The sequence below is a fragment of the Sciurus carolinensis genome, chromosome 3 (genome assembly GCF_902686445.1).
Source record: "Sciurus carolinensis chromosome 3, mSciCar1.2, whole genome shotgun sequence".
Lineage (NCBI taxonomy): Eukaryota > Metazoa > Chordata > Mammalia > Rodentia > Sciuridae > Sciurus > Sciurus carolinensis.
The window spans coordinates 111,053,546-111,062,735 of NC_062215.1; the positions used below are offsets into that span (position 1 = coordinate 111,053,546).

Consider the following 9,190-nt stretch of genomic DNA (forward strand, 5'->3'; position numbering starts at 1 on the left):
AGTTCCTCTCTGTTGTCTTCAAAGTCTCCTCAAAGCAAGTGGAAGCCAACCAGCAACAACCCTTAGGAAGTTTCTAAGACTTTGGAATTTGAGATGGCCAGTAATTGTTCTCAGAATATAGAACTCAGAGAGTAAAGTAAATTGGAATATAGATAGGGCTTTAGAATCTTCTCAATGAATTTCCTGTGTCTTAGTCTTATACCAAAATTTGAAATCTGTATTATCCAGAATGCACTAAAACCATGTAATTCATGCTTATGATTGTAAAATTCTAGAACTCTGTTGGGACAGACACTGATACTTTGTTTCAACACAGACATTTATGTTACCAGATCCATGACACCTAAACATGATCCTATCACTGACTTTCTAAGTAGACTTTTGAAAAGCACCCCATCTTTGTTTATTTTTCCCCTATAGAGACAGCTTATGTTGGACAGGACTTTCCAGGTAGGCAAATTGGGGTCTGAATCCTGTACCGCTGAACACGTTTCCACTTCCTGAGCTGCAGCTTCCTCATCTGTAAGTGAAGATAATCTACCTACTTCCATGATAACTTGTGATCCTCACGACAAACTGGCATGTATTATCTATGTATCTGTATCAATCTATCTACATATATAACTTTATATAGATAAAAATAGGTACTTTACAACATTAGCTTCCTTTTAATTTCTCATCCTTAAAAGGTAGGATATTACAGCCCAAAGACAATTTTCACAATCTATTTTTGTAAAGTTAAAATTTCATGTCAAGCAAAATAATATAAATCTACAATTACAAAAAATAATTAGTAAGGGCCTAGTGTTCTTGAGCTTGTGGAATGATTATATATGATTCAGGAAACATTTGGATAGGCCATGATCACTCTGGTTGGGGGCTTTTGAAGCAGGATAGTCTCAGAAAGCAGCCAAATGTGAAGTTGCCCAAATGATCCAGGGACCAATCTAAAGTCCAGTTTTCCCCACCATCACTATTTTCCCTGAAAATGAAGACTAAACATGCTTAGTGTCTAGAAGCAGCTCTTATATCAGACAAGACCAACTCTCTCAGTGGGCCCTGCTTAAGCCAGACCAGAAGAGTATAGCTAACTTGACCTTCAAACCCAACAAATTTATGAGCTCCACACAAGTACTTTAGAGGACCTTGACTTTGTAACCACTGTTATGTTCATTGAAAACAACTTGCTTCTGTGTCTGTAGCCTTGGTATCTATTTTCTGAAGCTAAGAGAAGTTCTTGTGCCCATTTCCTTCCCAGTTCTCAGCCTTTGTGATCATAGGATGCAGAGGGGGGAAAGTTAGAAAGACCTAGATGCTTCTCCATAGGCTTAGAGAGATGGGTCTCACAGCCAGACCAATGTTGGATCTTGTCCAGGTTGAAGGCAACTGAGTTTTTCTCCGTGACCCTTGGGCAGTGGTTCATAGGAGCCCTCCTGCTATACCAACTGGCCATCCCGGGGACATTCTTGTGAGCAGCCACAATGCAGTGAAAGGGCCAGTTGGTGACACCACCCAGAGCAAGGCAGATGGTTAAATGACCCTCACGATAGGCCTTGCAGAGGAGGGTAGCTAGAGAAATAATTGGTTAGGACACAAGGACAGAGGACACAAAATCGGCAAACCGAGGCAGATGGAGGAACAATTCCCTTCTTCTATTCTAATGTCTTCATCCCAATCTATTCTAGTCATCTACCATCTTCTTTGTGAAACTTCCCTTAAGCACTGCAGCTTGAAATGACCTCCCCCTCACCCCCAAATCCACTCCACAGGCCTACCACTTACAAACTCTTTGACCTTGTCGTAGCCTCATTTGCCTCATCTGTAAAATGAGATAAGAATTTCTGCGAGGATTAAGCAGGGGAAATCTGAGAAGAGAATCAACTGTAAGGCCCTGTGGCTGATCCAGATTCAGGGGCCTCAAGCACGCTGCTCCCGGTGTCCTGCACGCCCCACCCCCGCAACCCCCGGGAAAGTCCTGCCCGCTGCGATGACTCATTGAGGTGGACCAAGGTGCAGCCCACGTGCGGGCCCTCCCATTCTGCGGCTGCTGGTACGGACCCACCACACCGCCTGGGGAATAGGGAGAGTGATGGGGAGAGTGGGTGCAGCCAGCTGCTGGGACACCAGCCCGAAGAGGACGTTCTCCTGAAGATGACTTTTTTTTATGCCACCGATCACTTAAAACCATTCCACAGTTGAATTTGTTTCATATTCCAGTTCAGATTGTTTTCTTATGGCGTTTTCCCCCTTACATACTTAAATAGTCTCTTTCTTCGTAGGACTCTTTTTCTTCCTTGGAATTTATTATTCCCTAAAGTTCCTGACTTCCGGTTTGAATTCATCTAATTTCTTCATTTCTGAACTGATACTTTCATACTCTCACTCCCAACCCTAACCACAGTCCTCCTTCTTGGAATCCTTTTGCCTTACTAGGATTGTAATTTAGACCGGTTGCTTTCTAGACTTGATGCCATCTTGGGGCCTCCTGGATAGAACGGATCTTTTTATTTCTTGGTTCTTCATCTTTGCTTTGATCACTTTGCTCTTTTGTTTGCTATAGTGCATTTTCAAGGAACCATCTCTGAAAATATGCATGGGATGAAATGTTCGACTTTACAAGTTTGAAAATGTCTTTTATTCTGCTGTCACCTCTGACTGAGAGTTTGAATATAGAATTCTAGGTTGAAACAAAATTTTCTTAGAACTTCCTAACATAATAAAAGGAATTTATTTTAAAAAATACTGCTAAACCACAGCTAACATCATACTCAGTGTTGAAAGACTGAAACTTTTCTTCCTAAAGCAGGAACCTTATAAGGTTGCCTGGTTTGCCATTTCTATTTAACTTTGTACTGGAAGTTTTAGCCAAAGTGATTAGGCAAGAAGATGAAATAAAAGCCATTCAGCCGACAAGGTCTCTAGAAGTAAAATTGTTTATCTACAGATGACATGATTTTATACACAGGAAATGTTAAAAACATTTCTCAAAATTTTTGGAGCTAAAAAATGAATTCAGCAAAGTTGTAGGGAATAAGATCAACATACAAAAAGACAGTTATACTTCTGTACATTAGCAACGAACAATTCAAAAAGGAGATAAGGGAAAGATTCCATTTACAATAGCATGCAAAAGAATAAAATACTTAGGAATAAATTTAACCAAGGAAGGTGGAAGACTTATAGACTCAAAACTATGAAACATTGCTGAAAGATATTAATGACCTAAATAAGAGGAAAGACATAACATACTCATGGATTGAAAGTCTTAACATTGTTAAGGTCGCACTACTCCTTGAAGCAGTTTAAAAATTCAATGTAATGTTCACCAAAATTCCTGCAGTTTTTTTTTTTTTTTTTTTTCCTTTTGGAAATGGAACAGCCAGCACTCAATTCATATGGAATTGCTCGGGGTCCAAAATGGTCAAAACAACACTGAAAGAGAACAAAGTCAGAGGACTCACACTTCCCAATTTAAAAACTTTCTACAAAACTATAATAATCAAAACAGGGTGATTCTAAGGGCAGATATACAGATAAATGGAATAGAATTTTGAGTCTAGAGGTAAACCATGGCTCCATGGTCACTTAATTTCAACCAGGGCACCAAGACTATTCAATGGGAAAAAAATGGTCTCTTCAACAGATGGTGCTGGGACAACTGGATATCCGCATACAAAATTATGAATTTGGACTCTTCACATTGTAAACAAAAATTAACTCAAAATGAATCAAAAATCTAGATATGAGTTAAAACTCTAAAACTCTTAGAAGGAAACAGGGCTATCTTAGATTCAACAATAGTTTTTTAGGTATGATATTAAATGCACTAATAACTAAAGAAAAACAGGTAAATTGGATTTCATCAAAATTAAAAACTGTAATGAATCAAAGGACATTATGGAGCAAGTGAAAAGACAACCCATGGGATGGAACAAAATATTTGCAAATGATCTATCTGATAAAAGCCTAGTATCCATAACATATAAAGAATTTTTATAACTCAACAACAAAAGATAAACAACCAAATTTTAAAATGGGTGAGTAACTAGGTGTGGTGACACACACTTGTAATCCTAGTTATTTGAGAGACTGAACTAGGAAGTAGCAAGTTGGATTACCATCCTGGGTAATTTAGCAAGTTCCTATCTTAAAATAAAAAATAATAAAAATGTCTGGGGATGTAGCTCAGTGACAGACTGCTTAGCTCGCATGTATGAGGCCTTGGGTTCAAACCCCAGTAAAAAAAAAAAAACACACACACACACACACACACACACACACACACACACAAATAAAGATGGACTTGAATACCATTTACTCAAAGCTATATTAGTGACCAAGAACTACATAAAAAAGTGTTTAATGTCACCTAGTTATCGGGAAAAATTAAGTACAAAACAATGAAATCCCATTTCACACCCACTAAGATGACCATGGTGGGGGGAAAGAAAACTAACAAGTGTTGACAAGGATGTAGAGATATTGGAACCTTCAACGAAGTTATGGTGAAATTTATGGTAAGTTTGTTCTAACACATTTTTTTTTTAATGGGGGAGGGAGACTAAATTAACTGTGGTGGTTAGTTTTATTTGCAAACTTGGATAGGCTATACTACTCAGTTATTTAATCAAAGGCTAATGTGGATATTGCTGCAAAGGTATTTTGTAGATGACCTTTGCATATGTAATTGATTTTAAGTAAAGTCAATTTAAAGCGTTTACTTCAAGTAAAGGAGATTACTCTTAATAATCTGAGTCAGATTTTAAAATGATTTGAAAGGTTCTAGTAGAAAAAAATAAAAAGAAATTCTATCTCTAGACTATAGCATCAACTCCTGCCTGATTTTCCAGCCTGCTGGCTTGCCCTACAAATTTTAGATGCCATTTCCCAAAATTGGGTGTGCCAAGTCCTTAAATAAATCTATCTGTCTATCATCTATCTATTTTCCTTTTGTGGATTTTGTTCAAACTTGACTGATAAAATAGTTTAAAATTTTCTCTTGAACTATTGAAGGCATACTTCCTAATCTTTTAGTTTCTTATGAGAATTTTGATGCCAGTCTGATCTTTGTACTTTTGTGGATGATTGTGTATTTCTCTTCAGAGATCTTTGGATTCTTCCTATCTTCAGTTCTGAAGTTAGAGAATGACAAGCTGAGTTGGGGGGTCCTTATCTTTTCATTAGTAGCATAGGGAGTTTTCTGATAAGAAAACTTCAGTTCTGGAAAGGCACTTATGGAATTTATTTAGTTATTTTCTCTTTGCTTTTTTTATTCTCTACAATGGGCATGCCTATTTGATGTGTGGCTTTTCTGATCCATTTTTCTTTGTCCTCCTACTCTGTCTTACTGTGTTTTCTAAATGAAATTCCATGATTTATCACTTTATCTTAGGTTGATTTTTTTTAATTGTATTTGAAAATTTCAAAACCTTCTTATTTATTCAGCGATTATTTATTTTTGTTATTTTACAAGTGTAATGTTTTTTCTGGATTTTCCAATGTTTGTTTGATTAAGCTTTCTTTTTCCTCAGGTGTCAGTTTTTTTATTTATCATGAGAGGTAATATAAAGCAGCAGTTTGTCAGTGCAGATTGGTAAGCAATCAAATCTTACTTCTAACACAGGTCAGTTGCAAGGCCTTGAGCAAGTTATTCAAACATCTCTGCTTCAGTTTCCTGGGGCATAATAGTCATGATAGTCATATTAAGCTTATACGATTGCTGTAAAGATTTAGAGAGTTCATTTGTGAGCATACTTAGAAAATTCCCAGCACATAGGGAATGCCCAATAAATGTAAGTTATAATTACTCTATGTTCTTTCACATTGTAATCTTTATGCATATGACTAATGATCTTTGGTTGTCCATTTACATTTTTAAAATGAGAGACTACAAGTTGACTTGGGAGCTCGGTTTTGGTGGGTGAAACTTAAGAGTAGAAGCCCAGTTTTGTGCAATTCAGAAATGGGCATTAAGTCAGATGAAGCAACTTGCACTATGGAGCACTAACACCTGTACTCAACCCCAGAAAACTGGCACAATTTCATTTTGAAGAAGCCGTGATTATTTTGCTTTGTACTAAGTGCCTGAACACAAGTTCTTACATGGGGGCAAGTGTGGGAAGAACTGGTTATCATGCATATTAACCTAGAAATGATTCCCCAATTTTTAGCCACCCTCTTCACCCTCAACCTGTAACCCTGCTTGACTGTCTTTGAGTGACATTTTCTCCTGCGTTCAGCTGCATGGCTATGTCTCTCCTTGGTGGGATCTCCTCCCATGCGTGTTTTGAACCGGAGCTTTCTTTTGTCTGTTCATTAGTGCATGCTTTCTATTAGTTCTTCATCTTATAGAAATGTGTAAAAGTTGCCTGTTAGCTAAAATCTCCCCCTACCTTTTATCTTCCTTCTTGTGGACTTCTACTTATTATTTTTTTTAATGCTTCATTCTTATTTTTTTTGTGTCTTCAGGATGAGAAAAAAACCACATGTGCTCAGTTACCACTTTGAGCCCAAAGCTCCAATATATTTAAAAAGTTTTTGCAGTCTGAATTCTAAATTGAAAATATTCTATTGAATTCCACCAACTTCATAGTCAACAAATACAAAAACCCCATTCTTCATCTTGCTGTATGCAGTAATAGTGCCATTTCACTTCCCTTTCTAAAAAAAAAAACTAATTTTGGCATTGTTTATTTAGAAATCCAGCTTATTGTAAAGAAATTTGGAAAGTTAGAAAACACACACAAAAAATCAGTCATAATCCCATTACACTGAGGATATTATCAGCTTCCAGTTTATTTTTAATATCCTTGCTTTCCCTTCTCCAATTCTGACTCTACCCATTTTACAGATTCTGCAACCCTAAAAGCCAGCATACAAATTGACAAAGAATCTACCCATTGTAGTTGATAAAGGTTAGAGACACTCATGTCAGTAACTTTTCTCATACTTCAAATTATTACAAACCAGGCAACGATAACTATCTTTGTAGCCAGTTCTTTGTGCATATTCTTCCTTATTTTCCTTACAATAAAAATTTCCTGAGGTTGGGACAAAGGATAAAAAGGAACACTTTAAAAGACTTTCCAGGTCTGGGAATGTAGTTCATTGGCAGAGCACTTGCCTGTCATGAGTGAAGCCTTGAGTTTGATCCCTTGCACTGGGGGGAAAAATAAGTAAAAGACTTAAACACTGGCAAACTGCCTTCTGGGACACTTGTATCATTTTAAGCACAACTGGTGATGTTCGATATTCTGCTTTGCTCTTATTTTTAACATTGGCTATCATTATTTAAGTAACTTTTTATAATGTAAGAGGTGATATGTGCTATTGCACTGTTTAAATTTACATTTTTTCAATTACTACTAAAGTTAACTTTTAAAATAAATTTAATGGATACCTGGTATTTTTTTTTTTTTTTTTTTTTTTGGTGCTGGGGATTGAACCCAGGGCCTTGTGCTTACAAGGCAAGCACTCTACCAACTGAGCTATCTCCCCAGCCCCCCTGGTATATTTTTTTCTTTTAGCAAATTGTTCATATTTATAGGGAGTGTTCATTTTTTTTAGTTGAAATTTTTTCAACTTTTCCACTAATTTTTTTTGAGAATCTAATATATACCAGACACCATCCTAAGTACTGGATCTTCAGGAGTAAAGGAAACATAATCCCTGCCCTTTGTGGGGCTTATTTTAGTGGGAGGGGGAAGGTAGATAACAAATCAAATAAAACATTCACTACCTCAGATGGTGATAAACACAATGAAGGAACTAAAGCAGGAGAGGATACCTGTGTTTGTAGTGGGGTTTTCCGAGGACCTCCCAGGAAGGCTACAACTGAACAGATATGAAGGCAGTAAGGAGTGGCCATGCCTCTATCTGAGGTAAGAGCTTCCAGGCAGATGGACCAGCATCTGCAAAGACCCTGAGGTGGAAGTGTCCTGTCATATTTAAGGAACTTCAAGAAGGTCAGGGTGACTGGAACTGAGTAAGTAAGGATAGCATTAAAAGGACAGATCTGAGAGGCAGGGGTACCTCTGTGTGTGGGAAGCAGATTATATAAGGGCTTAGAGATAACCATTGCAAGATTTTTGGCTTTAACTGTGAGGAAATAGTAAGTTAGTGAAAGGATATGAGCAGAGAAATGACATGCTATAACTAATGTTTTTAAATGATCTCTCTGGTGGCTTGTGAATAATAAGCCTCAGGGGACTAGAACAGAAGTAGGGAGACCCAGGGGATTATTCAGTAATCTAGGAGGCAGATTGTGGCAGCTGAGCCCAGTGTGGTTGTTACAAATGTGGCAAGAAATGATCAGATTCTCTATATATTTTTGCATCTATACCTAAGAATGAGAGTTATCTATCCATCCACCTGCCTGTCTGCCTACCCATCCATCATCTGTCTGTCCTTCCATCCATTTGTAACGTGGTTCATTTGATGCTTTGACTATATCCCTTGTCGCCTTGAAACCTAACATGTTTTTTTCTTTTTCCCAACCTCCTTTTCCCTTACCTTCTCCCTGATCTTCTTTCCCCTAAACTTCTCCTCCCTGATCTTCTCCTTCCTGATCTCTCCTCCCTAATCTCTGAATCACCTCTTTCAAAGTCCCTTATTCCTGCTTATAGGCAAAATCACAGCCTTTGGGACAGGAGTCCCCTGTGTTTCTCCTTTGCTAGCAAAGCAATACATCTTTTTCCTTTTTCTCAAAACCATGTCCTTGCTATTGGATTGGGAACAAGGACGAAGCTTTCAGCAACACATTCATGCATTTATTCTCATTGTAAGTTTTAAATTTAAGAATGTGAATTTGAAAATATACATATTTTTTCTGAGTGCCAAAATAGTTGAGATAGCATGGGAATTGTATGTTTCTTGAGGTTTACAGAACCTTGCTCATGTGACCCTCTGGACCCTATGCTTTTCTTGTAGATAAGGCTCTGATAGCTTTTTAGACATATTCTGTCATCTGTCTCTTCCTGAGTTAATACTGATCATTTACATTTTTCCAGAAAATAATCCATTTCCTTGAGAAATGTATTGCTTTGAATTGCATCTAATACTATTTTAATATCTGTATCTATGTACTTCTCATTACTATTATTATCTTTACACACTTTATTTTTCCACTTAAGGGAGTTTATTAAGCAAACAGAGTGTCTCCCTGCAGGGTAAGAGAGAAAATGAGAGGAAA

At 37.4% G+C, this 9,190-nt stretch overlaps 1 pseudogene; it reads right to left on the reverse strand.

Annotated features, from left to right (window-relative positions):
* Nucleotides 1-1,170: 1,170 nt before the first annotated feature.
* Nucleotides 1,171-1,576, reverse strand: LOC124979470 (28S ribosomal protein S16, mitochondrial-like; annotated as a pseudogene).
* Between the last annotated feature and the right edge of the window lie 7,614 nt (nt 1,577-9,190).